Source organism: Syzygium oleosum, unplaced genomic scaffold (assembly GCF_021117445.2).
Source record: "Syzygium oleosum isolate NSW1041296 unplaced genomic scaffold, Sole_v2.1 Sole_v2.02, whole genome shotgun sequence".
Taxonomy (NCBI): Eukaryota; Viridiplantae; Streptophyta; class Magnoliopsida; order Myrtales; family Myrtaceae; genus Syzygium; species Syzygium oleosum.
The window spans coordinates 7,389,492-7,416,511 of NW_026607486.1; the positions used below are offsets into that span (position 1 = coordinate 7,389,492).

At 38.2% G+C, this 27,020-nt stretch overlaps 1 protein-coding gene and 1 pseudogene across 1 annotated transcript in view; both read right to left on the reverse strand.

The window, feature by feature from the left end:
- LOC115689666 (bifunctional dihydrofolate reductase-thymidylate synthase-like) overlaps nt 1-21,241 on the reverse strand; it is a 38,428-nt gene extending 17,187 nt beyond the window's left edge. The window contains exon 1 of the mRNA XM_056308327.1: nt 21,125-21,241. The gene's annotated coding sequence lies outside the window, so the exon portion shown is untranslated. The remainder of the gene's footprint in view (nt 1-21,124) is intronic.
- On the reverse strand, nt 16,206-21,157 carry LOC130137374 (bifunctional dihydrofolate reductase-thymidylate synthase-like; annotated as a pseudogene).
- Nucleotides 21,242-27,020: the final 5,779 nt, after the last annotated feature.

Genomic DNA, 27,020 nt, shown 5'->3' on the forward strand with positions numbered 1-27,020 from the left:
TGAAGAAACACTATCAAACGCACAAGAATTGCTCGAGAGAATTCCAGAAAGAGAGAGAGAGAGAATGAGAACAAGAACAGAGGGAAAAGAGAGAAAGAGGAGAAGGTAGAGGTCCCTTTCTGAGTGTTCAGCACCGCCCTAGATGGCAGAGCACCGGCAAATCAGAGCTCGGCCGTGACCTCCCTTCCTGGGTTGAGTTGAGTTCATTGTATGTGAAGACCTGAAACTCGAGCTCAGCCGATTGATCCAGAAGTGCTCCGGCGAAGCTGAGACCACCAGCTTGGAGTCAAAGTGTTGAGGAAGAATTCCACAGCCGCCAATTAGCTCGAAAACTCCAATTTGACCTCATTTGAAGAAGGTAAAATCAGTTCATGTTCACAGTTTAGCAAAAATTCCAGAATAGGTTTTGAGCTTTAATTGTGCACGTTTCTTTGTGATTTTTCGACTATAGATGCTTAAAACATGTTCTGATCATATTTTTATTGTTTGATTGCGTTTTGAATGATTAAATCTGCATAAACCGAGTCGGCCGACCATTGATGACCCTCGCCCGAAACCCCGAGTATCGCTGGAGTGCCTCCCGCGGCCAATGGCCGCTCAAGTTAGTAGTCTCTCACATTGATTGATGTTTTGATTATGTTTTGGATCGATTTAGACGGCTAGGGCGTTCTGTAGCTTGATCTGTGCAAGAGATGGGGTTGATTGAATCAGTAATGGTTTAGGGTATTTTGATGGGTTTTTCGCTGGCCGGCGATAGTTCGACGGCAAACCAGTAAGTTGAGACTGATAGGAGGTGGCATGAACTATACATAGAACTAATCAAAATGGTAAAAGCTCGTCGGAGGCTCACCGACAGTGAGCTCAAACCTGCGGTCTCGATAATGATCAAAACCAGATCATGCTCACCAAGTGTTCGGCCAAATGCCGAAGAGAAGATAGGCCAAACAGCGTCGTTTTGGTGTTGTGCTCGCCGGGGCGCTAGCCAGCGCCGGTGCCGCCCGATTCGACCCTTGGTGGGAAAATTTTAAAAATAAATAAATAAAGAAATTAGAAATTAGAAAATCAAATAAAAATCCTAAAAAATAGTAAAAAAATAGAAAATTCATAAAATTAATAAAAAAATTCGAAAATTAAATAAAAAATTCAAAAAATTCAAAAAAATTTCAGAAATTCAGAAAATTTAATAAAAATTGAAAAATTTCTAAAAAAATCATAAAAATTCAAAAAAAATTCATAAAATTTACAAAAATATGAAAAATTCAGGAAAATTTTAAAAAATTTGACAAAAAATCCCAAAATCCCATAAAAATTTCAAAAAAAATTTCAGAAAATAGAAAATCTGACTTCGGGAAAGAAAAAAAATTTCAAAAAAAAATTAAAAAAATCAAAAAAAAATTTAAGCAAAAATTTCAAAAATTCACAGAATAACCCAAAAACATTGTGGCTAACCTTTGCAAGTGAAATTATAATTTTTAAAGGTGCTTAAACGTCATTTTCTGAAAATCTTTAGTTTAGGGGTTTTTATCCCTAAAAAATCCTAAACCCCAAAACAACGTACATCGCTGAATGAATAATCATTTAGGGCTTTACTAGGGTTTTGATATTTTGAATTGATTTTAATTTTAGAGACCCAAATTAGGTTTGTTTTGTTTGATTGCAATTGATTATGTTGCTTATATTGATTGATTGAGTTCTCACGTTTAGAATGGTTAGCATTAGTGGATAGACCTCGGAAACTCATGTGACACATTAGACATATCATATCGTTTTAGGTACTGAAAAGGCGTTAGGGATCTCGACTTAGAATCATTAGCGTAACTAAGTCCCTGTATTCAGAATCTTTGGTTCGCGGAATCATGGTATTTCTCCCGTACCTCGATTAGGTTCTAGTCAACCTACCAATAATGACTAGTGGTGACTCCAAATCAAAATTCAGACTAAATAAAAGATAAAAAATTACAACCCGCTATCACGTGAGATATGATCTAGGAGAGGCCTCCGTTTGTCTAGTAATGAAATGTCTGTGGGACGTCTGAGCGAAATATCCGCATTAGACCTTAGTAGCCTGTTCGGGGATAGTTTTCCCATTCATGACAAATGAAAGTAACTCCTTAGCGTGCCAAAAAGGAGTGGCGCGACACCGAGAGAGAGAGAGAGGAAAAAAAGCTCTCTCGACTGAATGTTTCTGGAGAAGGTGAACTTCCTCGGTCGCCCTCCACCGCAGTCAAAAGTCACCGCTTACCTCCGGCGAACTTGTCCTCAGCCCTCACCAGTTGTACTCTGTTTTGCGGCGAGGAAAGCTCGAAGAATTTGGATCTTACTCGAGACCGATTCACTGTTGTTAATCATCACCGACTACCTCCTTTATCGACTTCGGCCGCTGTAACTTCTTTGTGGTCGCCTTGTTCAAGTCTGATCAGTAATCATCGCAGGTAATATTCTATACTTGCTCAAACACAGTTTGCTCAAAGACAATGAATTCTATTTTTGATTTTTGCGATTTGAACGTGTATTGATGTTGTTGCGATGATCTGAGACAGGTTTTTCTTGTTTTTGATAACTAAGAATGAATCGTTTGTCTTAGATCTGTATATAGGCATTGCGGATGAAACGCTTACAACCTGTTTGATAGAATGCCTCAAAGACACGCGTCAGAAATAGTCTGCGATTTTGTTCAAATATGAGAATATGTTGACGCAAATTGATTATTATCGATTGATCTGCTAGCATTTAGATTTGATACCATACATATTTCACCATCATGTGCTCCCATGGTGTTCACCGGTGGCATTATTCCGGTGATTGACGGTGGAGGTCCGGCGATAAGGGACGGTGGAGAGCCGGTGTCGAGTATGTCACGATTACTATTTGAAATGTGTATATCTTTATTCATGTGTTTCAGAGTATTGAGTGTCGATTGAAAATTGAGTGCTCTCGGCAAGGCAACCATGGTGTTGTCGGTGAAGAAGAAAGGGAATAGGAAAGAAATAGAAAAAAGAAATAAAAAAGAAAAGAAAAGAAAAAGAAAAGCAAAAACAAAGGGAAAACATAAAAATGAGCTGTAATGAAGGTATAAGATATAAGATATAAAAATATTTTAAAAATTCCGAAAAATTCAGAAAAATTAGGAAAGGTCTAGAAATTAGTTTTTGAGTTAATTTCATTAGATCTTAGTGTTAATTTTATTCTAGACTTAGTACAAAAATAGAAAAAAATGTGAAACTTTTGAAAATTGGGTCCAAAATTTGGATAAGCCTTTAGAGCTTTACCTTAGGGCTTTTGATTGCCTTTTCTTTTTTAGAGACGATACAAAGCCGCTGGTTGTTTGTTTCTATTATGATTATTTGATTGCGCATTTTAATATATTGATTGTTATTTTTCATTTTTAACATGGTTAGGATGAACTTTAGGCTCTTCAATAGGCTGCCTAGACGCATTAGTTAGCAAATGGTCAAGTTTAGGGATCGAAAGAGCATTAGTTAGATGACTACTGTAATCTAGTCCCCGATTATTAGAATATTTGGTTACGCCCGTATCGAGACGACACTCCCGCGTCTCGATTAAGGTTTCTAGCTAACCCTTGATTATGGCTAGTATCGACTCCAATTGAATGCGTATATTAGAAATTAATGTCGCGTGAGGTAAGAGGCTTGAGAGCGCCTCCGTCCTTGGATAGATGAGCCTTTTGGTTTATCCTTTGAACGAACCAATCGATGTTCACGTCGATTGACAAATACCTCTATACCTATACATATGCTTCCCCCTGATCGGGACGGATAGGTCGCGACACTCTCCATCTTCACTCTCCTTCTCTATTGCTCCTAATCCCTTCCACTTGTTACTCATCTACCAGCCTTTAATATTGCTTGCGGTGCCCGCACCTTTCGCTTCTTCTTGATCCTTTCCTTTTCCCTCTTTATAGCTTTCCTTATGTCAATACTATTCCGAGGCCTCCCCTTCTTTCTCCTCTATCTTCCGTTACTAATACTGCTCACTTGCATGGTCTCCTCTAGAAACTCTTTCTTCTGGTAAACCAAATGATTCTAGTACTTGCATTCGTCCATTTGTTCCGCCGTCGAGGAAGAGCGTCATTGCTTCTGCCACGTATAGTTGCTGATACGTATTTTATGTCAGACTTGTAGTACTTGCGAGTGTTCAAACAGTCACTATTAGTAGCACAAGAAGAAACAAATGAAACAGCAAGTGGGGGAATACATAGGAGTATGGTTACATGTATTATAATGAACATTTAGTTTTATTCTTAATTTGGAGGAATGTGCCATTTGAGGGTGTTTATAGAAGAAATGCGTTCTCTTTCTCTATGAAGAAGGTATACTCTATGTTAATAAAAAAAAATGTATAATTTCAACACCAAGTATCCAAGTATCCATTATACTAGGTATTTATATAGAATATAATATGGAAAAATTACCAAAATAGTACTAAACCTATTTCACTTGACTCAATTGGCAAAACGTAAAAATGTTTAGGTCTAAATTGGCACAATTGAAAGGTTGATGATTGAATTGGTACAAGAAAAATATGTTTATTGTGGTAATTTTCCCAATAAAATAGTGGCCGTGTGCAAGCGTATGGATGCTTGGATTGACGTTTGTTTAGAAACTTCAAAGTAGCCGAGACCATGAAAGTTTGGTCATGCGACTGCGTGTCATTTTCTTGTCATTTTTCAAAGCTAAACTATTGTTCTGCCCAAACGATTCGTTTGCACATACCATCTTTCTAACCTTTTTAATCATCCGATTTTTATAAGTAAAAACACAGGAAAAGATTTTAAAAGAAAATCAACTCTTTTTTTGGTCGAAAAAGAGCTTCATTCATCATTCATAATCAAAAGTTCATAGGTACACCAAGTGGATTTCAGAGCATAATAAATCCCAAAGAGCTTGGTGTGGGTTAAAGACCCAATTAGAGAGGAGGGTATTATGGATTTGGGTTTTGATGACCCAATCTACAACCTTATTTTGGGTTCGCAAGCAATGGGCCAACCGCAGGCCTTGAATACTGATAAGGAGCTGGTGGGATTCCTTGATAAGCACGTGGACATCCCATGGTAACTGACCTGCTCCTTGAAGTGTACTTACAAGAATAGTCAGACACGTGGACATCCCATGGTAACTGACCTGCTCCTTGAAGTGTACTTACAAGAATAGTCAGACTCCACTATCACTCTTTGCTAACACACGGGAGGACACCCTTTTCACCGCTTGGAGCAGTGCTAGAGTTTCAGCGTGAAGAGCCGATCGAACCCGAATGGCGCTCGCATGGCCGTCAACGAGCCTCCCGGTGGAGTCTCGGCACACCCATGAGATGGCGCCAGTTGCTTCACCCTCCAAGAACAAGCCATCTACATTGATTTTATGGGTACCGGCGCTTGGTGGAGTCCACGATCCTGGTAAGGTCTTTCCTCTATTTTCTTTTTTGGATGATTTCGAGCCCCAACGAGAGTAATCAAGTCCCCTTACCCATGTGATTTCTGGTTCGCAGAAATCATGATATTTCTCTCATACCTTGATTAGGTTTCTAATCGACCTATAAGAACTAGTGGCGACTCCAAAACAAAACTTAGGTTAAATAGAAAGATTAAAAAAAATAAATACCTGATGTCTCGTAAGGTATGATTTGGGAGAGACCCTCGTTCGTCTAGTAATGAGATGTTTGTGAGACGTTTGGGCGAAATATCCGTTTCATACCTTAGCAGCTCATTCGGGGACAATTTCCTCATTCGTGACAAACGAAAGTACCTCTATAGGCGCGCGAAAGCACGGCGTGCGAAAGCACGGCGCGATAGTAATGTAATCAAATGTTAAAACTTATCCCAAAAAGGTAATTGGTTGCTTCTCTTAACTCGGTTTTTCTTAGTGATAAGAAAAATTCAATGTGCTTAAAGATAGTTGTGGCTGGTGCAAGGGCGATGGCATCGCATCATAAAAAAGAAACTTTAAAAAAAAAGATAAGTGCATTGGAAGTCTTAAAACTTGTTACTAGAGTGTAATTGAGTCCTAAAACTTTTAAAAAGTCCAATTAAGTCATAAAACTTGTCACGAAAATGCAATCAAGTCCTAAAACTTGCAAAAAGTGCAATCAAGTCTTAAAACTTGTCAAACTGATCCAATCATGTTATTCCGTTGATTGCTCTTGTCGAAAGTTTTAGGACCCGATTGCACTATCTTAGCAAGTTTCAGGACTCGATTCTACTTTTTGAAAGTTTTAGGACTCAATTGAACTTTCGTCACAAGTTTTAGGACTTGATTGCACCTTTTGAAAATTTTAAGATTCAATTACACTTTTGCGACAAGTTTTAGGACTTCCAATGTACTTATCCCTAAAAAAGAAATCTAGATAGAGACTATTGAAGGAGTTGAGGTTGCTACTTCCGGCTCAACTAAAGTGACACACCCTTCAATCATCTTGATCTCCAACATAATCCTTACATGTAGCATTGTTTGGTTGCCATAACCCTTGGCATTGAACACAGAAGGGCATCCTATAGTTAGAATTGCCGTAGCAAGATCGGGGCTTCCGTTAGCTAAAGACAGGCTCTGCTTGTTTCGCGAAAAATGAATGATTTAGAAAATATTTTTCTAAAAATGATTACTAGATCGCTTACTAAAATGAACTAACAAAAAATATTTTCATTGTTTACGAAAATATTTAGATATAAATTGTTGTCGATAATTAAAACATTATCCATTGACTAATTATTTCAAGCGATACAAATAATCATTTTCGGGAAAAAAAATTTCAAATCATTTATTTTTCGCAAAATAAACGGATCCTAAAATTACTCTGCCGTAAGTCCAACATATATTAAGCAGATAAAACCTCTAATCAAATACTGTCATGCTTATCATCGCATCACTCGACGTGCTAAATCTCCATGGACATTTTGTACGCGTAGCGTTGCTCATACGTTTTCCCATCTCCCTTCCTGCTTCGTGGGGTTGCAATCTTGGCCTAGTTGAACACATGCAGCTACTACGATTCCATTGCTGACGTGAATGGCAAGATGATAGCAAACGTATAAACGGGGCCCAACTAGGATTTGTGGTAGACCATGCCAGTGGTGCCTTGCCTTTAGTCTTTGTTAGCAACTGACTCGTTTTCCTCTCTTCGGAAAGTTTCATGTCCCACTTCTTTGACCAATCTACAAGTGCCCTCATTTTCCTCTGGCAAAGAAAAAGATGGGGGTAATTCATCTGAAGCCTGGACATACCCTCAACACCCGATGCGTTCGATAGACCCAACACGCGTAGAATAGCGCAATCATCCTATTCACTGCACTGATTTTTCTTGTTTCTATCATAATGCACCACGCTGATTTGCTTGATGAACATGAATAATCAAACCCCGTTACGTTTATTTCGTGAAATTTTTTGGAAAATGATCCCCTCCTCTAACCGAGATTGGAAGACTATATTGTGCTTACAAAGCCAGATGAAGTCAACCTTAGTAATTATAGACTTCGATTAATTAAGGAAAGCATCATGGCTAAAACCTATATATTGATCGGCTTATAGCAGTGAGATTAATGGTAGGTAACATGGGTTACCGACGATGGGAAAAAGCAATCAATCTTAAAAATTTTGATACTTATCACACCATACCCGAATCAATATATATAAGAGAGGACGATTGATCTTCTATTCAAAAGACATTTCGAGATTGTTTAATTTTAGAATCTTGTTATTGTTTTCAAGCCCATCATCCTAGAAAACGTTGAACCCTGAACTTGCTATTTTATTGAGGAAACCCCGAACTTTTGTTTATGCATTAAAAAAGTTATGGAAGCTGTTTTCGTCTAAAATTTCAATTTCACTCCTGCTGGTTTTGTTTTGCTCCTCATATTTCACTTTACTTGAATTATGATGATATAACATGTGTAGCTCTTATATCACACGAATAGTGTATCTCTTTATAAAAATAAAAAGAAAGTCCTTCCTTTCCAAATGACGGAAAATAATTCTCCATTTATTTTTAATTTCAATCAAATAAGGGAAAATGACAGCATGTTTCCAAAAAATGATTTATCGAAAAATATTTCTTCAAAAATATGATATTATCCGCGAGAAGTGAACTACGACTAGGCTTTGGTGAGAACAAACTCTGGTTCAATGTCTCCACATGTACACGTTCGATTTGTCCCCCTAATTCACGCGGAATTTGAGATTCTCTATAGAAAAGGCAAGGCGTGCAGTAATGAAGGGCAAGGGATATACTTACAAAGGGCAAAATAAAATTAATTGCTAAATATCGTTTATGTACAAGGGGTTGAAATCAATGCTATTTCTAGAAACGTTGCAAGGTGATAATAACAAGAAACTATGTCTTATTCAACCGCGAAAGCAAGAGGAAAGACCGTGAGAAAATACCAAAAGGGAAATAAATAATAAATAATGATTATTATCCAAATGCAAACTCCTCAGAGGTAGTCATGGCCACGGTTTGAAACCGACTGGTTCCGGTTCATGGCCATGTGTGAACTGGAACCGGCTGGTTCCGGTTCGTAATCTAAAAATTTTAAAAATAAATTATGAAATAAAAAAATAATGAATTATAAAATTATGAAATAATGAATTATTCAATATAAATTGTAATCAAAATGTAAATTGTAGGGGTGATTGGTTCCCGGTTCGGTCCGGTTCCGCTCGGAACCGGGAACCGAACCGGTAAGACCGGTCCCTTAATTTTAGAACTAGGAACCGGACCGGCAAATCATAGAACCGGGAACCGGACCATTGGTCCGGTCCGGTTCTAGGCGGTCCAATGGAACCCTTTGCTCTTAATTAGCAAAGGATCGTAGCCACAAAAGGCATACAACTTCACATGCTCATGGCTTAGCTTGGGTTTTATACACAACCCCTTTGATGGTCTCTTCATTCCCATTCGACGTGGGACTCTTGGCATTTGCATGAAGACAAGCCAAGAGTCTCACATTGAAGGTATTCAAGGCAAGCCGAGAGTCCCACATCGAATGAGAACAAAGAGGCATTAAAATCATTGTGTATAAAACCCAAGCCAAGCCTTGTAATTAGAGTTCAATACACCCAAGCCAAGCTTTGTAATTAGAAATCAATGCACTTACAATGCATGGCAATTAGAATTCAAATTGTTTTATATAAAAAAAATTAAATAATGAATTTTTTTTAAAATTTCGTTATTATTTTTTTTGAAAAATAATTTGGAACCAGAACCGAGCCCGTAGGCCACGGGCCGGTTCCGGTTTCGAATCGGGGGCCCGGTCAACGGGCTGGGCCAGGGTTTGACCGGGCCGGTTCTGGCCGGTTCCAAGTCGATTCCGTGCCGGTTCCGGGCCGATTTCGGGCCGGTTCAGAGCCAAAACCGACCCGTGGCCATGACTACTCGGAGGCCTTCGAGTTGGTGTTTACATGGACTAATCCCTATAAATTCACACTTTTTTTTTCAATTCCGATGTATTGAGATTCGTTCTGCTCTTCCACCTCCTCCACCACCACTACCACCACCATCACACCACCACCACCTCCTCCTCCTCCAATATATACAAATCCAAAAATGCCTTTTCTTGATCGTGATCAATGGAGGAATATCCATGCTGTTCTCACCTTCATCGTTCCAATTCTGGTTAACTTTATTGAAGTGAAGTACCAAGCAAGCCCCAATTCTCCATTTGACACCCATCCCATCACCGTGTTCCTCTCTATCTTCACTCTCCTTCTCTATTGCTCCTTGTCCCTTCCCCTTGTTGCTTATCTACCAGCCTTTCATACTTCTTCCGGTGCCCGCACCTTCCGCTTCCTCATGATCCTTTCTGTTTCCCTCTCTATATCTTTGCTTACTTCTTTGTTGTTCCCAGGCCTCTCCTTCTTTCTCCTTTATTTGCCGTTCCTGATACTACTCTCTGCCGGTCACTTGTATGATCTCTTTGGTTTGGTAAAACAAAAGATTCTAATAGTCGTCGTCCATCTGTTTCGCCGTCAATTGCATGGAGGAAAAGCGCCATTGCTTCTACCACGTACGGTTGCTGATACACATTTCATGTCAGAAGTGTAGTACCTGTCGACACGCAATCCGTCATTATCAAAAGAAACAAAGGTGAATGGAGGCGGGGGAATTACTACTTGTCCGAGATTTTTACTTAGATTTCTATGCTTTTTATAGCTTTTAGTGTACTGGAATTTTATGATTCCCCTAGGCCATTGTGTTGTTTGTTACAATTCCTCCATGTCATGATTTTCCAAAAAGGATCATATATGGAAGAGAAGTGTTTCTTTTTCGGCATATATATGGGACAGAGACTTATAATGAATTGAGAGCTCGGGAAGCTGCCTTGAATCTGCATCCGTTTCCAATTTGGTACCATCCAGTTGGTAACTCTGGTTATCCCCATTTTTCGAATCTGAGTAAAATAGTTTTGTTATATTTTTTGTTTCTTTCAATTGAATTAATCACTTGCAAATATGTTGTATCTATTTAGAAACTTGATATTCCCATCCCAAATGAAATATTCGATTCAGACATGTCTAAGCAAATCTCAATTTTATAAAATCCGAAATCAAACATGTCCAGAAAATTGGAAGAGACCAAAGTTTCGTGGAGACCAAACTTAATAAAATTATCCAATCAGTCCTAAACTTTCTAATTTTTCCAATTTAGTCTTAAACCTTTACGGAAAATTCCAATGTCATCCTTTCGGCCAATTTTATTGGAAACTGATGGCATTGCAATGTGTCACGTAGGACAGTCGGCGATAATTAGACCGTCATGTCTACAATTTCCAGTAAAAATTAATTAAAAAGACTACATTAAAATTTTGCGGAAAGGTTTATGACTAAATTGAGAATATTAAAAAATTTAGAACCGAATTGACATCCGTACAATTGATTTAGGACTGATTAGCTAATTTTCCCAACCAAACTTCCCTCCTGAAGAGGCCTTGAAATTACAACATGTTTGCTTGACGTCCCCTACCTAATTATTGGATTGTGAGAATTTTACTTTGCCTCCAAAAAACGAATAATAAATAAAAATCCTTCTCTTTTGATAAACTATGTTACTCTTGTCAATAAACAATGTATATTCTTTATGATAAAATATGCATAGTTTCAACACCAACTATGCACGTATCCAAGATTCCAAGTAGCTAGTTGGTGCATTTATAATAAAATAGTGGCCGTGCATATGGATGTTTGGACTCACATTTTGTCTTTGCCCAAATGATTCTTTTGCACGTACGATTTTATTAACCTATGATTGTTCCGATTTTTATAAGTAAAAAACAAATCAAGGAAAGATTTTAAAAGTTAGTCAAACTCCAAGAAATAAGGAAAGCAGAATGGCAACGTTCGAGAGAGAAGGACGACGCTGCGCCTCCCTTTGCCAGCGACCCTCACCGGGATTTCTTTAGAGTTATCCCGAACGTGAATGTTTTCTGAAGGCTGCCTAATGGCAACGTTTGAGAGAGAAGGGAGAGGCGGCACCTCCCTTTTCCGGCAACCCACACCGGGATTTCTTTAGAGTTATCCCGAGCATGAATGTTTTCCGAAGGCCGCCTCCATTTCTTCTCTCTCACTTCGTACTTTTCTTTGAAAGCTATTAAACAGTTGTAGCCCAATGCAGTATTGAGCTTGACCCTCAATCGATGGCGTCACCACCGTGCTTCCGCTGCCTTCGATGTCCTTCATCGCTAACAAGGTGGTTTTGATGCCGTTGTGTTCATCTCGCTAGAGCTCGATGTAGCCATCATCACTCACGTTGAATCTCCGATTTGAGTGCTGTTTGAGGATCACTCTTTTTCGACCTCCATTTAATTTTGAATTTGTTAAAATATGTCTCGAATTTGAGCCCGAAGCGAAAATCTGAATTTTGGAAATATAAATTAATGTAAGACCAAGTTTCGGAAATAAGGTTTCCTAATATGTGCTGGAGTCTTCGGCCACCAAAGTTGGAAAGTCCAACGTGTATTTTGACTAGGACCAAATTATGAATATCTTCTCGCGGTGGGATTTCCTTCGTGGTTGATATTATTTGCTGGACTTCACTTTGAAAAAAAGAAAAAGGAAATTTAAAGAACGTGAACTTAGTTGACCGAATCCAATTAGGATTATATGGATTCTCTTTCTTCATGTTGAAGTAGGTAAATGATGGTCCCTTCTTTTGGATATATATTTCTTGGTCTTTGGTGTTTTACGAGTCTTGAAGTGCAGTTTTCGACCGAGCACTTGGCGTGGGTTTCCGTTCGTGCAATTACACAAAGAACTTTTAGTGTTGAAGTCGATTAAATCCCGTTGTAAGATTTTTTGTGTATAATTCTTTCGTGAGATTGAGAGATTATTTCGTGAGAAATTATTAGACTAAATACTGTTTGAGTTATTGTGTATAATTGAGGTTTGGGAAATACTGAAAGTTTTTGAGTGACTCAAGTATAGATATAATCTTCATTGTATAGCTTGATCTATAGTGGAATTTGTTACTGCTCTTCCCTTGGACGTAGGTCACTACTACCGAACCACGTAAATCTGATGTTCGATTTATTTTATTATTCTGTTAATTTTATTGTTCAATCGTTTGCTTCTGCAACAGTGTTTTACTTTTTGTTTTGTATAGAGAGTTTGCTCCTCCCTAATTTCTAGGTTCTCAGTAATTTTCCTCCAAAAAACTGAACAATTTGGTCTCGAAGAAGATCATCTCTGTAGTGGTGCTTCAACAAAACCAAGCACAAGCCAGCCACTAGCTATGAGGGCGCTGGCCTTCGCTTTGATCTAGGTGAGAGTCGTCCCTTATCTCTCTAATATTTGATTTATCCAAAAAAGGATATTCTTACTAGTTTTATTTTTTTTTTATATCTGAGACAGTGCTCAAATCATTATGCCTCGGAAGTTTGATGTTGGCAAAGACCCCACTTAGCCTGTTAGATTAATTAATTAGGGAGAAAATAATGTACCATGGTAGTGTAAAGAGTCTGATAATGAGAGGAAACGAGTACCAAGAGAGGGAGAGACGAGAGATAGGAAAAGTAGTCCCATTTTCAATCTTATCTTGACTTGATAACCTCTCTTGTTGGGAAAATCGAAACACTTTGAAATTTTACGGGCCATGATTAAATAATAGAAGATTTGGCAGAACTATGTAAAATTGTCCCTCCTAAAAAGATTATTCTAGAATAATTGAGCAACAGTTAGGAGAGGCGCGCCAAGGGTGAGCAGAAGCAATATTATTAGATACCTAAAGAAAGCCTGGCCAAAAGCACAAGTGCAAGTTTTATTACATGTGGCTCGTCCATGATAACTTTTTCGGATTTGCATAAACTAGCGGACTGGTGTTTTAGTTTCTCTTATTTTTTTACCAATTTTTGCTGATGTGTCAATTACGTGTACAGCCACATCAACTAACAGAGGTCCCATGGCCAAGTTGAATGGACACGTCAGAAGCCAATCATACCAAACCAGCTTTGAGGGACTAAATTGGTTGTACACAAAGAGCACGAGGATCAAATTGGACAAAATTAAAGTTTCAAAGAAGAGTACATATTAATCATGTCATTGTCCCAAATTTTGACAAGTGAAAAATATCACTTTCGACCCTTTTTAAGCCACAATAGACGGAACAACTTAATCTTGTCACAACATGATGAAAGGAGGAGGAATCACTTGTTTCCTCGTGATTTTGGGCACTCAGATCCTCTGGATATTTTGCTAGTAATCAGACAACCTTGCCAAGTAATTCACACAAGGGATACTTTGCTCCAAATCAACCTTACCAAGCAATATATACAAGGGATAGCATACCTTTATAAATTATAATTGCTGTTACCAAATTTAACTTACAATATTTTTTATCAAATTTCTCGCATTTATTACCAAAATAACATCTGTTTTTGTCAAGATTAACGCAATTCGCTATACACGTCAGCTTAGCGAGTCATGTGTGAGTCACGTGAGATGAGGCTTTTCAGCGTTCAAAGTAAACTGGATCTAAAGCAAGGTTCAATCTTCATCTCCCGACTGAAAAGTTAAGCTTCTTATAGATGTTTGAAAAGTTATGTTATTTTTATTTCCGAAGAGTTCCTTTAAAACGTTTAAAAGGTTGCGTTGGTTCTGTCCTTAGGTGTAAAATGTTGGGCTTTCTTTTTATGGGATCTGGTGGACTAATCTCATCAAGTAGACGAAAGTTCAGACAAGTAAAGACCCATTCTTGTGCTTCGTACACGGTTACTATTTGCCATGCACATCATTAAAATTACCACATGAGGAGCAGTACATCTCTATCTGTCAACTCATGAGCTGTTTGTACAATTTAATTAAGATAATCGTTGGTGAGCATCTGTGATGCTAAAATCTGTTTGGCATTGGTAATAAGAACTGGTGAAAGAGTAATACCGATGGGCAAAAGAATTGAATGTACACCAAATGTTGGCTTTTTGGAAACTACTTAAAAATCTGAAAGAACACTAACCTGTCTCATGAATACTACACAACATGCATCATATTATCCCACAGATAAAAAAACACATTACTTTACCAACGCAGCATATAAAACAACCATTACTATATAGCTGAAAATGCAAGGGGCCTAAGACACACATTTATGTGTCGCCCTGATGTAGATCTCCTGATCAAATCTGTAGCTGTGAGTTCTCTTATTGCCTTCCGAGCAAGTGATCCATTCAATCTGCACCAGATAAAGTTTATAAATTATGAAGAGATGACAAATCACTAGAAAGAGGAGCTCAGCCTGCAAGATCCTCTCATTGATGAGAACATGAATAGATTAGCCATAGCACATTGAGGTATAAAATTATTCTATGCAAAACATTGGACGTGAAATACCATAAGTTCGAAAGCAACAGAAACATAAGGCCACCGGTAAAATCAAGGCAAGGAAATTAAATGTTGTCATCTTAACTCAATCAAGGAATGCAGACAACCATCTACAAATGCAGCAAATTATAAAAATTCAATGTATAGGATGGTGAACACTAAGGACTGAGTAAATATGACAGCTTAGAGGATCCGCAAGAGACTGGTTCAGGGTACAAATCTCAGAAAGTGAATTTCATTCTCCAACAAAGGCTGACTTATCCATATTAGCAGATATATGTCCTGCCGCCACAAAATTCCTGATGCAGAATGCATACTATTAGGCCAAGAAATAAAACAATTCGTTCTGCCAGTAGTGAGCCGACGGGGAGTTCTAAGTTATATCATCATTTGCCTATGGCAACAAACTTTCCATACTATACTCCTAACTTTATAGACCTAAGGAAGCCATCCAATGAATTTTATCAGATGCAAAGTCTACTTGAGAACTCCAACATATACAAAACTAACAAGTTGACGCATTTCTGAGAATAAACAGAGCATGATCCCGCTGAAAACATCTTATCAGTCACATGCATACATGTACATGGTTCACCTAAGTGTATCAATAAAAGGTTCCATAAAAACATGTCCAGAAAGGTTCAAGTGTGAACATACCAATTACCATCAAATAAAATAAAAAATAACTAGCTGACTGATATTGTAAGCAGAAAAGGGGAAAAAGTAGATGCCTAAACCTTAGACAGAGACAATTATAAATATTGATAAGTTTAACATTAAGGCTTACACTTAGATGATCAGAGAGGATTGACGAGGTGATGAGCTTATACTTGGGTGCCTCGGACAGAAGCTTGTCCTAAGTTGCCTGGTCAAACAGCACCATGTTGTTCACTTTCTCCTTCTGGTTTCCCTTGCTCCATTTCTGCTCACCATCACAGAACGTAATCTATCATGACCCAACTAAGCCGACATCAACAAAAATTTAAGCAGCATGAACATAAAAAACATGTTCCTTTTTCATCTAATTTTTGCCTGAAATTGTAGAGACCAATTGCTAAAACACTCGCCAGTAAAAACAATCTGTCACTAACAAGAAAAAGAACAAAAATGAAGGCCCATTCTCTCTTCGATAGCTCAACTTAAACCTACAGCTCGTTAGTCGGTCCCTGAGTACCTAATAAAATGTACATGTAATGGAAAAAATTGAAAACTTGCAAGGCCATTGTAGCCGAACATGAAAGATTTGCTATCTTCACTTCATTTCGTGTAATATCATTGAAAAACATTCTCACTAACTACAAAGGAACCCCAGCTGTCCCGATACTTTCAACAGCTCAACATGAGAGAGAGAGAGAGAGAGAGAGAGAGAGAGAGAGAGTCAGTCACGCCTTCTTCTTCAGCTTTCCACCACTAGACTTTGCAGGCTTGGACAAGGGAGGCAGGGCTTTGTCCTTCTTCAGAGCCTATGAGTTGCGAGCCACAAAAAATTGAATATCAAAGAGAGAGAAACACAATGAAGAAGACAGATAGAGAGTCTCATGATGATGACTGGAATACGTGCAGCAACTCAGAGATTCCAGATCTTCTAAACACAATCTCAGGAAAACCATACAATTTCAAAGGTTTATCTGTCTCTGAGCGAGCAAGAGCTATGCATCCATAGACAGAATTTCACGATATAGCATGATAAAGGAACATCCTAAATCACCTTAGAACTACCATGATTCTGGAGGGACTAAAGGATTCTCAGTTCCTAAATTGCCAAGCATTAGGTACATCCAATTAAGAACTCCCTATGTAAGACAGAAACATGTAATCTTCGGGTTACTTGAAAGAAAATTAAAAAAGAAAAAGAATCAGTTTCAAGGAACATTCTGCAGCTAATGTAATAAGTATAAAAAATTCAACCACAGTCAGGCTCAGGTTTAACAATTGATAATGAAACAGCAGATGCATCTATCTCGATTTTGAACTTCATCTGAATGCCCAGAGTCTCAATTATCACACCCCTACTGCACAACTTATACTAATGGAATAGCTGGGCAACAGACTTAACTCTCTTTCATATCGATTGCTAAACTAAAGATAGTAAGGATATCAATGAGAAATAAGTACACAAATATTCTATTATAATTGACAGAGCCTCCTTTAATATCACTGGAAATGGTTGCGATCCCCAAATGTTTCATAAAACAACGTGCTGTCAAGGACATGGTGCTAAAATTGTCTACCATATTAGCATTCTGACTAAGAAGATAAAGCTAACAATATTAGAGGAAATGCAGGAATTAAGGAATTCATACCTACCATATATAAAATTGTAAAGGAAGTCCATCATGAATGTCACCAAATCTTGAATTCTAATCTACCATTTTCATTTCTAGTTTATCATAAGGGTCATATCCAAATGAGTTTGAAATCAGCTGCTACAAAAGAGTCTATATCCTTTTTCTCTGGGTTTATCTTTAAGATCTGTACATGTGGACAAGAGTGTTATTGAGTACAGCAGAAGATAAGTTGAGTCAGAACAATGAAACGAAAGAGAAGTGACCATCCTGCAATTTTACTGCAGATTACTCACTGGAAAGAGCTTGGGTGCTGTCTGAAGTTGTTCCTGCAGAGTTCTAACATGGGTAGGATAAAACATGAGCATCCCCAATATCACCGGGAGAAAGATCAGCAGAAGAAAAACTTGACATAAGTACTAGTTCCCATGTTTATATCCTCCTATCAATAGGGATGCTTCTCACCCTTTAGGCTGGGAAATCAAAGCTAGTAATCATCTAGCAACCACTAGAGTGTAAACTATTATAGGAGCAATCCTCGTAATGCATTTTCCATAGAAGCATAAATCCTTTCCGACCAGACAGTATCCTATAAGAAGCATAAGAAAGGCATCTGTGAGTCACTTTTCCCCGCACATCAGCCATTACAGACAATACAGAGAAGAACATACCACAAATATTGGGATGTTTTTCCTAAAGCACACATACATACCACAAACATGAGCAATCATGCATGTAAGGAGAGCGTAACAAGCAATGTTGAATGGTACTACCAATCTTATGTCAGCAGAGCGCTGATACATTTGACACGACAATTCTCCACATGCAACATAAAACTGCAAAGGTAAAATTAGGCTAATCAAACAAAGAAGGAAAGAAAACAGAGAGAAGTCAGGAAAATGAAGCCAAACATATCTAACCTGTGCAAACATGCGGCAAGTTGGAAGTGGCAACGGTTTTAAATCAGAAGGATTCCAAGCAGAGAGTATAATTCAACGAGAATCTGGATTATTCTTGATCTTGTGAATAACATCCAACAACTGATCAAATCGTTTGGCCGGTAGGTCAGCGTGGATATTACTGTACCTGTGACATACAACATATATAATGTCATTAAACATAGATTGCCGCAACGAATAAAAACTGATCAACTAAATTAAGGCAAACCAACCTAGCACCAAAATGCCGCCACTGAAAGCCATAAATGGGTCCTAAGTCAACTTCTTCTCCATCTTTCAGACTAAGTCTAAAATAGAGTCATCAAGGTAAAGAAAAAATAACCATACATATTTGGTTCTCATGAATCGGATGCGAAATGCTCAAGGTAGGCTTTAGATGCATTGCCATTCCATATATGAATGCCTTTTCCCTGAAGAATCTGTTGGAAAAAGGGCATTCTCAAATTAGTCTTACAAAGTCATCCCAACATTAGACGGTCAAAAGAGAGTTTCTTAAAGGCAAACGGATACATCTAGAATACCTTCCAAGGGATACATGTGCAGGAAACCAATTACATGTCCCAATTAAGAGCAAAGGCAATTAAGATCATATGCTAGTTATCACATCAATCCATTTTTCATATAAGTGTCACTTTAGATCCCTGAATTGCAACTTCAGCAACCGTTTATATTCACTTCAACTATACAATTTCCCAACTCAACTTCATGGAGTCATCACTCGATTAAAACATACATCAAGGGCCTGTTCATCAATTAAAGGAAGAGTAATCTACATGCTTAGTTAAAGCATCATTGCCTCTCAAAATAGATATTTCACATCCTCAAGCTTAACTTCCTTAGGTGATATTTTTTAGCGAATTATAAACATGACTGCAGTTCCATCTTGTAGGTCCAAATGATACATGTAACATTCCTCGACCAATGATTCCTATTTGTCACTACCAGACTGTTGTTCTATAGGACGTGACATAAAGTCTCTGTATTTCCTGGCGAATATGTCAATCAGTTTTGATAGTCAGCTAGGTTAAGATTCCTACAGGTTGTCTTCATAATCTAATTTTGGGAGGAGACATGCACGCTTCAAATCTAAACTAAGAGCCTGATGTGCACTTGATAAGCATGGTACTGACTCTGACCAAAAAGTGTGGAGGAAGCTGAAATACAGGTGGTCTTATTTAATGGTTTTACTGGTAATTACTTCACACCAAAACTAAGCCAGACAGTTCCGCAGAATGAGGTGGAAACTTACTCAACTGTAAAAGGTTGTAAAAACTCATAATATCGAAATGTTTCAAAATTTCCCCAGCAAATTAGGAATGCTCTGCTAGAACTTAAGAACGAGTAGGATATCAAGCAAAACATATGACTAAGCAAAATTAGTAGTAGCATGCAATTGCTTTAATGGTCAGCCTAGACAGCACTTCCAATTGATTAATCAAGGGGAGCAGAGGAGGTACTAGTACTGCAGTCATAGTTGTTAGACAAATCCTGCTCAGCAATTTTCTTGAATCATAAATGCTTAAAAGGCATTCTCTTATTTCTCAAAGTGGAACTGCAAAGAATAAGTTTGCAATTAACTTATACATTCCATTTAGAGGACTGACAGACTACAGTAACGATTAGTAACAGTTTACAGAAAAGCAACAATTAATTTGCTTTATAGAGTTCAAACTGTGGGCAAATGAACAGAAGTAATTTAAAAAATGCAAGCTCTGCAGAAAACAAGAACCCTGGTCATTACCTTGGCATTTGTAGATACACTGATGAACTACAAGAGTTCTTCAACAACTCCGTGCCTAAATACTTTCTAAGACCACTCATTCAATAACAATAACTCAGTCACTAGACTTCAGAATGAAAGCCTTCCACTTCTTATAAATGACTTTTACAAGAAGAAGATAACAAAGAGGTAGACCAGCTTGGAGCAGCACGCCTTATTTGTCAAAAGAGAGAAGGTTATGCGCAGATTGAACTGCACCTGCAGAAAGAGAATAAACAGAGTGATTCCTACTTGATAGAAAAGATGTGCCAGATAGAATGTAACAGCTGACAAGATATTAATGGTTTACAAAACATATCTGGCATCCAAATTTTGATACAGTACCAGTTTCAGTCCTGTCATCCTTTGGAGTGCCATTGAACAGCAGCACATCTTCGACTAATCTCAGATACAGGTACTCTTCATATCTAAAAAAATCATCTTGAGCACAAAGGTAAAATTCTTCACCTCAAACTTAACAGAATCTGTCTTACCATTGACAATCATACAATTTTTCTGAGGCAGAAATCCACTGCAGAACATCCTACACGGACATAAGTAGCTATTGGATGTTGCTTTCAACGACAGAAAAGGACGAGTACCACGGGTGAAAGACAGATGTATCAACCATGGGCATAAAAGTGTCAAATTCAACTGTTGTCTCAATTTCAGTTTTGTGGATAGCATCATATCCAGGAGCGCTGGCAGCTTCCCTGCACCAAAAAAGAAAAGTTACTAAGGTTGAAAGAGAAGAACCCATATGCAATTGTAGTTATGAACAAGTATTCAGATACCTCTGGCCGCCAATGACAAAAACTCTCTCAATTGATAAACAATAAGGAGATGAAGCCAATAAATCCAAGGCAGTACATATGTTTCCACATTTGATGACATTCTCTGCAGGTGCAATATCAAAACTCCCAGAATGAGTGAGAACAACATTGAGGCGGCCAGGTAGAGGACTATGTTCAGCAGGAATACTTTCCCCCATGTTTTTCTACCTGTTATGACTGCATTATTTTTCCCAGGATCAATTGTCGAGAGAGTAATGCTCTTAAGAAATTTGAGATCAGAGGGCAGCCTCAAGGGAAGTTTGCCATCCTTGCCTATACCCATATCTCATGTTGCGGCAACAACAACTTGGTAAGTCCTTTGACGATTAGATGGAATCCCATTGCAGTTGCCGTTACGAAGGGTCACTGAGACTTCACCGGCCATTACAGAACTCAAAGGCTGAAAACAACTAAAAGATAACTGCTTGAAATAAAGGCGGCACAACCAACTTCTTTGGAAGTGTAGCAGAACCTGAAAATTGTTCAGAAAGAAGATAGATGCCATTGGATTAGAATTGCAGATATATGACGCCAGCAGAGGAGTTGTATCTTTAAAATCTAAAAAGAACAATTGAAAACCTGAAAAGCGGTAAGGAATAGTGGTAACACAAGCATCCCTGAATTCCGTGACAGTAACAGCTGAAAAATATGCCAGCAGATCTCAGAAAAAAGTGGCGTGCATTTACGAATAAAATAAATCAACCAAGCTATACAAATCATCAAACACAGAAAAGCCTCATTGCCAAGCTGGATCTCTCCCTAATCACTTGCACTTATCTCGACGCAATGATGGAAAATTCCAAATCGTAGTGCCTCTCTTTTGGCATCACATTAAGGCAGTAACCAGGCGAGGCGAAGATTCATCTTTTGATTTTCAGACAAAAGCATCTGAATTGAATAATCCTCAAAATTGTTTCTCAGAGGGATCACTTAAAAAAAAACCCCATTAGCAAGAACAACATTTTCAGAGAGCAGAATGCAGCACAAATAGAGGAGAAACATTATGAAAGTGTCTTCTTCGATTTTGTTGGATGATCACAATCCATTATTGCTCAAAAACAAGCAGGGGACACTTAACCCCTACTTCAAGCCAATTTCAACATCTAATTCTCACAGATCTTCCCATGAAACTCACTCTGACTATTCCTAGTCATTGTACTTCCCCTTCTCCTTTTTTTTATGTTCATATACTTTTCCCGTCTAACTCTATGACAATACCAAGATCGTCAAAATGGGTCACAAATTCATATTTTAACCCAAAATTATGAAAGTGGGCCATAAATAGATCTGCTTAAAATAAGATTTAAAATATAGATCATAAAAGGGTTCCCTGTCAAAGATCTCACAATAAATGAATTTAAATGGGTTCATTAGGAGTTATAGGACTCAGGCGTCTCTTCTCTCTCCCTCTTTTTTCTCTCTTCATCTCTTCCTCGAACCGAGCCATCATGGTCACCCGAGATGGGCTGCTGTCGCTCCCGTTCTTCCTGTATCCGCCCCCGCTCTTCTTCCCCAATTTGCCCTCGTGCTCCCCTCCCTCGATCTTGACCATTGTTGAGCGGATTTATCAGGGGGTCGTTGTTGGCGTTGGCGTTGATGTTGGTATCGGCGTTGCTGGTGCTGGTGGGGGGTGATTATGCCTCCGACTCTGGTGTCGAACTTGCGTCGCTCTTCGGGGAGTTTTGAGGCGAAGTCGTTACTCCAGATGGAGTCGTTGAGGGAGAGGTTGGCGAGGCGAAGCTGGCCGCTGAACTGCCAGAATGACTACTGATTGCTTTCCATCTCCGGGAACCCGTCACGAGCTCGACGGCGCTTTCGAGTGAAGTCTCGCGTGATCGTGTGTGAAAGGAGGAGGGGGACGCGGAGCCAGCGCGACGTTTCTCTGGGAAGGAGGAGGCCGAGCACCGGAACGGAGCCAGAGAGGAGAGATGGGGACTGGGGTTTGGGGAGGAGGAGGAGACGGTGGTGGCGCTGATGGGTAAAACCCGTCCAACGGTGGGTCAGGTCAGGTGAGGTTTGGGCAGGATAAAAATGACGTGACTCAAATAGATACATTTAATCCAATCCGTTTTGACCTATTTTTTATGTAATGCAAATATCCAACCCGATTCATATTATTAAAATATTTTTATATTTAATTTAATTAAATTGAGATAAGATTGCACAGTGAGTATACACAAGTGAAGACAAAAAAGAATAAAGAAAATCGTAGAAATGGATTAAGTCTAAATAGGTTGTAAATCTATTTATGACCAATTCTAACCCATTTATGAACCATTGTTTAAATTCATTTATGATTCATTTCCTAAATATAGCTAACTCATATGAGTTAAGAAATATATTTATGGCTCATTTTAATGGTTCTATTGGTGGGTATAGATTTTGAAAGAAGGAGATAGAAAAAAAAATGAATAAAATGGGTGCATTTGGGTTGGTTATGAATTGAGTTGGGTATGGATCATGTAAATTATATAATTAATAAATTGATCAATATGAGTTAAATTGATGAATTTGGGTTGAACTCATTTATGATCCACTCAAACCCAACCTAGCCCACTACCCATTTGCCACCTCTAGATAAAACCATCAAACATGAGTTACGTATACAATGGAACTGAAAAATCCAGCATTAAAGCATACATCAAGTCAGAAGAACGGTCGAAAGTGAAAAGCGGAAGCCAATCGCTCCAATGAAAAACAAAACGGGTTAACTAACATAAACCTAGAAAAATCCAAAATGCAGAAATGCTCATCGATTTGGACCCAAACCGCAAAATTTTGCATCGCAGCAAAACTAAATGGGCAAGAACAACCAATAGGAACGACCTCAATCGGGTTTCACTACCAAGAAACGAGCAAAAAGTTAGGTCTTTTCCCCCTTTCAGAGCGTCATTCGTCGGGTTATTATAGACAAGACATTAGATGCAAATATGAAAGAAAGGAAAAGCTGGCAATGAAAAGAAATCACATTGATGATCAGCATAGCACATCTATTAATACAAAGAAATCCAGTATGTTTGGTGTGGGCTATTGATATGAATCAATGCTTTATCTGAGCAAGTATGGATTATAATATACTCCCTTTACGACAGAGTAAATAACTTATCAATTTGAGCCTCTCAATGAAGCTATAACCATGAGATAACTTAAATACAAGAAAATTTATCTCATTTGGGCAGACAAGCATCCTACGCCAGTGTATCACTCTACACCGTCTACTGTTTCCTTTATTTATTCTTGTGCCACTAACAATCACTGGTTGAACACCAATTAGTACTACAATTTTCACATGAAATTTATATCGGCAATCGTACGTGGCAGAGGCGTTCTTCCTCGATGGCGAAACCAATGGACAAATGTGACCACTAGAATCTTTTACTTGAGCTTCTGAATAAGACTCCAAAAGTGAGCTGCAAAGAGCGGTATCAACAACGGCAAATAGAGGAGAAAGAAGGAGAGGCCTCGAAACAACGCCGACGTGAGGAAAGCTATAGAGAGAGGAAAAAATCCTTAAGAAGAGAAAGGTGTGGGCACCGCAAGCAGTATGAAAGATTGGTAGACGAGCAACAAGTTGAAGGGACAAGGAGCAATAGAGAAGGAGAGTGAAGATGGTGAGGAAGATGGAGATGGGGTGGGTGTCAAATGGAGAATCGGGTGTCCTCTGATATTTCATGGTAATGAAGTTGAGTAGAACTGGAACAATGAAAGTGACAATGGCATCGATGTTGTTCCATTTATCACGCACGAAAGTCGGCATTCTTGAATATATAGATGTGGAAACAGGAAGGGGAGAGAGAGAGAGCGCTGCAAGAGCAGAGCAAATGTCTGAAGAATAGTACAGTGTATAGAGTATGTTAAGAAAAATGGTGTTGAAAAGAACTATGTATATATAGCTTTTTAGTGAGAAGATGCAGCTTGGCTCATCCCCGGATTTTATATAAATATTTCTAAGCCCACCCCTGATGAAGGACAGTTAACTTTATATATATTTATATATATTTCTATGCCAGGACAGTTAATAATATATATATTTCTATGCAAGGACAGTTAACTTTATAAAAAATATATATAAAATCCAGGTTCTATGCCTACCACCAAATGAAGGACCGGACCGCCAATTTTATATTATCTATAAAAAATTCGGGATGACCTTATTTATGAATAATATGTCTCTTGACATCCAAGTTGCATGTTAGGTCACCGTTCCCCCATCTCGCGACTATTGAAATGTGTCGCTAGTTTGAGATTTTTTGTAGTATTGAAAATATCATGTCGATAATTTTAAGAAACGATTAGTTTTAACAGAAATTTTTAATTAACGTGCTGGGAATGATTGTGATTAACAAATAAAGGTTAGATAAGAATGGTTAAGCGAGCTCGCTTGTGGATGAGCTCGTACAGCATGGGTGTACGGAAGACTAAAACGTTAACTAGATCTTGTGGATTCAAAAAGTTATTTAGGATGTTAGGCCTAAAAGAAATGCGATAGAATTAAACTATTTCTAAAAGTCTTCTGATCAGGAGAGCCGTAGTCTCTTTTATATGTTTTGATTTGATTAGGGTCTGATGAGTATCGAAATTTGTTAGATCAAAATTACCTCAAATTACACGAAAGGATTGGTTGCTTTTCATTTAATAATCTACAAATCTTTGTGGGCCTAATATGATGCATGTGGAGATGAAGTGCTATCTCCCCACAGGCATCAACAACTCTTCATGCTTCTTGTTTCTCTAATATGTACAAATCAAAATAAGGTTAATATCACAAAAAATCCCAAACTGATATATTTGTGATAAATTTATTTTTCATTAAATTATATCAATACCATGATAAATCATAAATTGGTACACATGTGATACACGAAGGGTAAAACTCCAGACTGATACACCCGTCAACTATCACATGTCATCCAACTTAATAATTTGACGGTAAATTTTAACGAAAACTAACAGAGAGTAAATTTGTCATGTGTGTACCAGTTTGAGATTTTTGTAGTCAAAAAATTAATTTGTGATAAATTTATCATAAAAATATCAGTCAGGGCTTTTCGTAGTATTAACCCATAAAAAAAATACCTTTGATTAGTCATCACCAAATTGTGTATACGTCAGGACTTGGTACTTTTATTTTACTTTCTCGAGTATGAACAAATCCAAGCTAGAAAAAGCAAATTCTTTATTTGGCCCCACTTAATTTTCTAATCAACTAGAATTCGGTTTGGTCCATACCGGAGCTTGACTTTTTAGGGGTGTCAGAACCGAACCGAAAAACCGAACCGAGATACGAACCGAACCGAAAATTTCGTGCATTTCGGTTCGGTTTCGGTTTCGGTTCGGATCATCAAAATAAACCAATTTTTCTTTTCGGTTCGGTTCATTTCGGTTCGGTTCGGTTCGGTTCGGATCGAACCAAACTAAAATAAACACTTCGGTTTTGGGCTATTTTGCCCTCTCTCTCTCCCCTTCTCTCTCCTCTCTCCTCTCTCTCTATGCTTAATGAACTTGAAACCGAAAACTGATCCGAACAAACCGAACCAAACCGAACCAAATCGATTTTTCGGTTCGGTTCCAATTCGGTTCGGTTCAAATTCGGTTCGGTTCAAGGGGGCACCCTTAATGGTTCGGTTCGGTTCGGTTTTTTTGAAAAACCGAACCGAACCGAACCATTTACACCCCTATGACTTTTCTTCCTCCTTATTGTTCTAGGTCGACGAATTTCGACATTAAAATGTGTCGTGAACGAATTCTGCTGCCAACGATACTTCGCGGCGGCTCTCTTCACATGTGCATCTTTCTTTTATTTCCTTTTTATGTATAAAAAATTTCTCTCTCTTTTCCACCAACCTAATAATTTCACTGGATTCGTTTGTTTAACAAAAAATATTATATTTTTATAAAATTTTCTTTAGGAAGTCATTTTTCAAGAAAATAGCAATATTTTCGGTGTTTGACTACAATATGAAAAAGAGTCGAAAAATATTTTCTGTTGTTTGGACATGAAATCTAATTTGATTTTCCTAAATACACATATATTATTCGGGCACTAATGACTTGCATACGGATGGTCGGGAAATCAAGCATGGGCACGAGGATCCAATTCTAGCCTCGTTGAACCCCAAGACCCTAGTGTTCGAGAATGAGCTGAGGGTTCCCATTCCCAAGCACAGAGTTTTTGGTCAAAGAGCCCAATATTTAGTCATATTTTGAGCAATGATTTTTTATTTTTTTAATATGAAATTATTTTCCTGAATTTAAGCATAGGTTTCCTATTGACGAGGAAAACATTTCTCCATTAACTCATTTTCGTAAGAAATCCAAACGCTGAAAAATGAGGAAAATATTTTTTTGAAAAATGTTTTTTCGCGAAA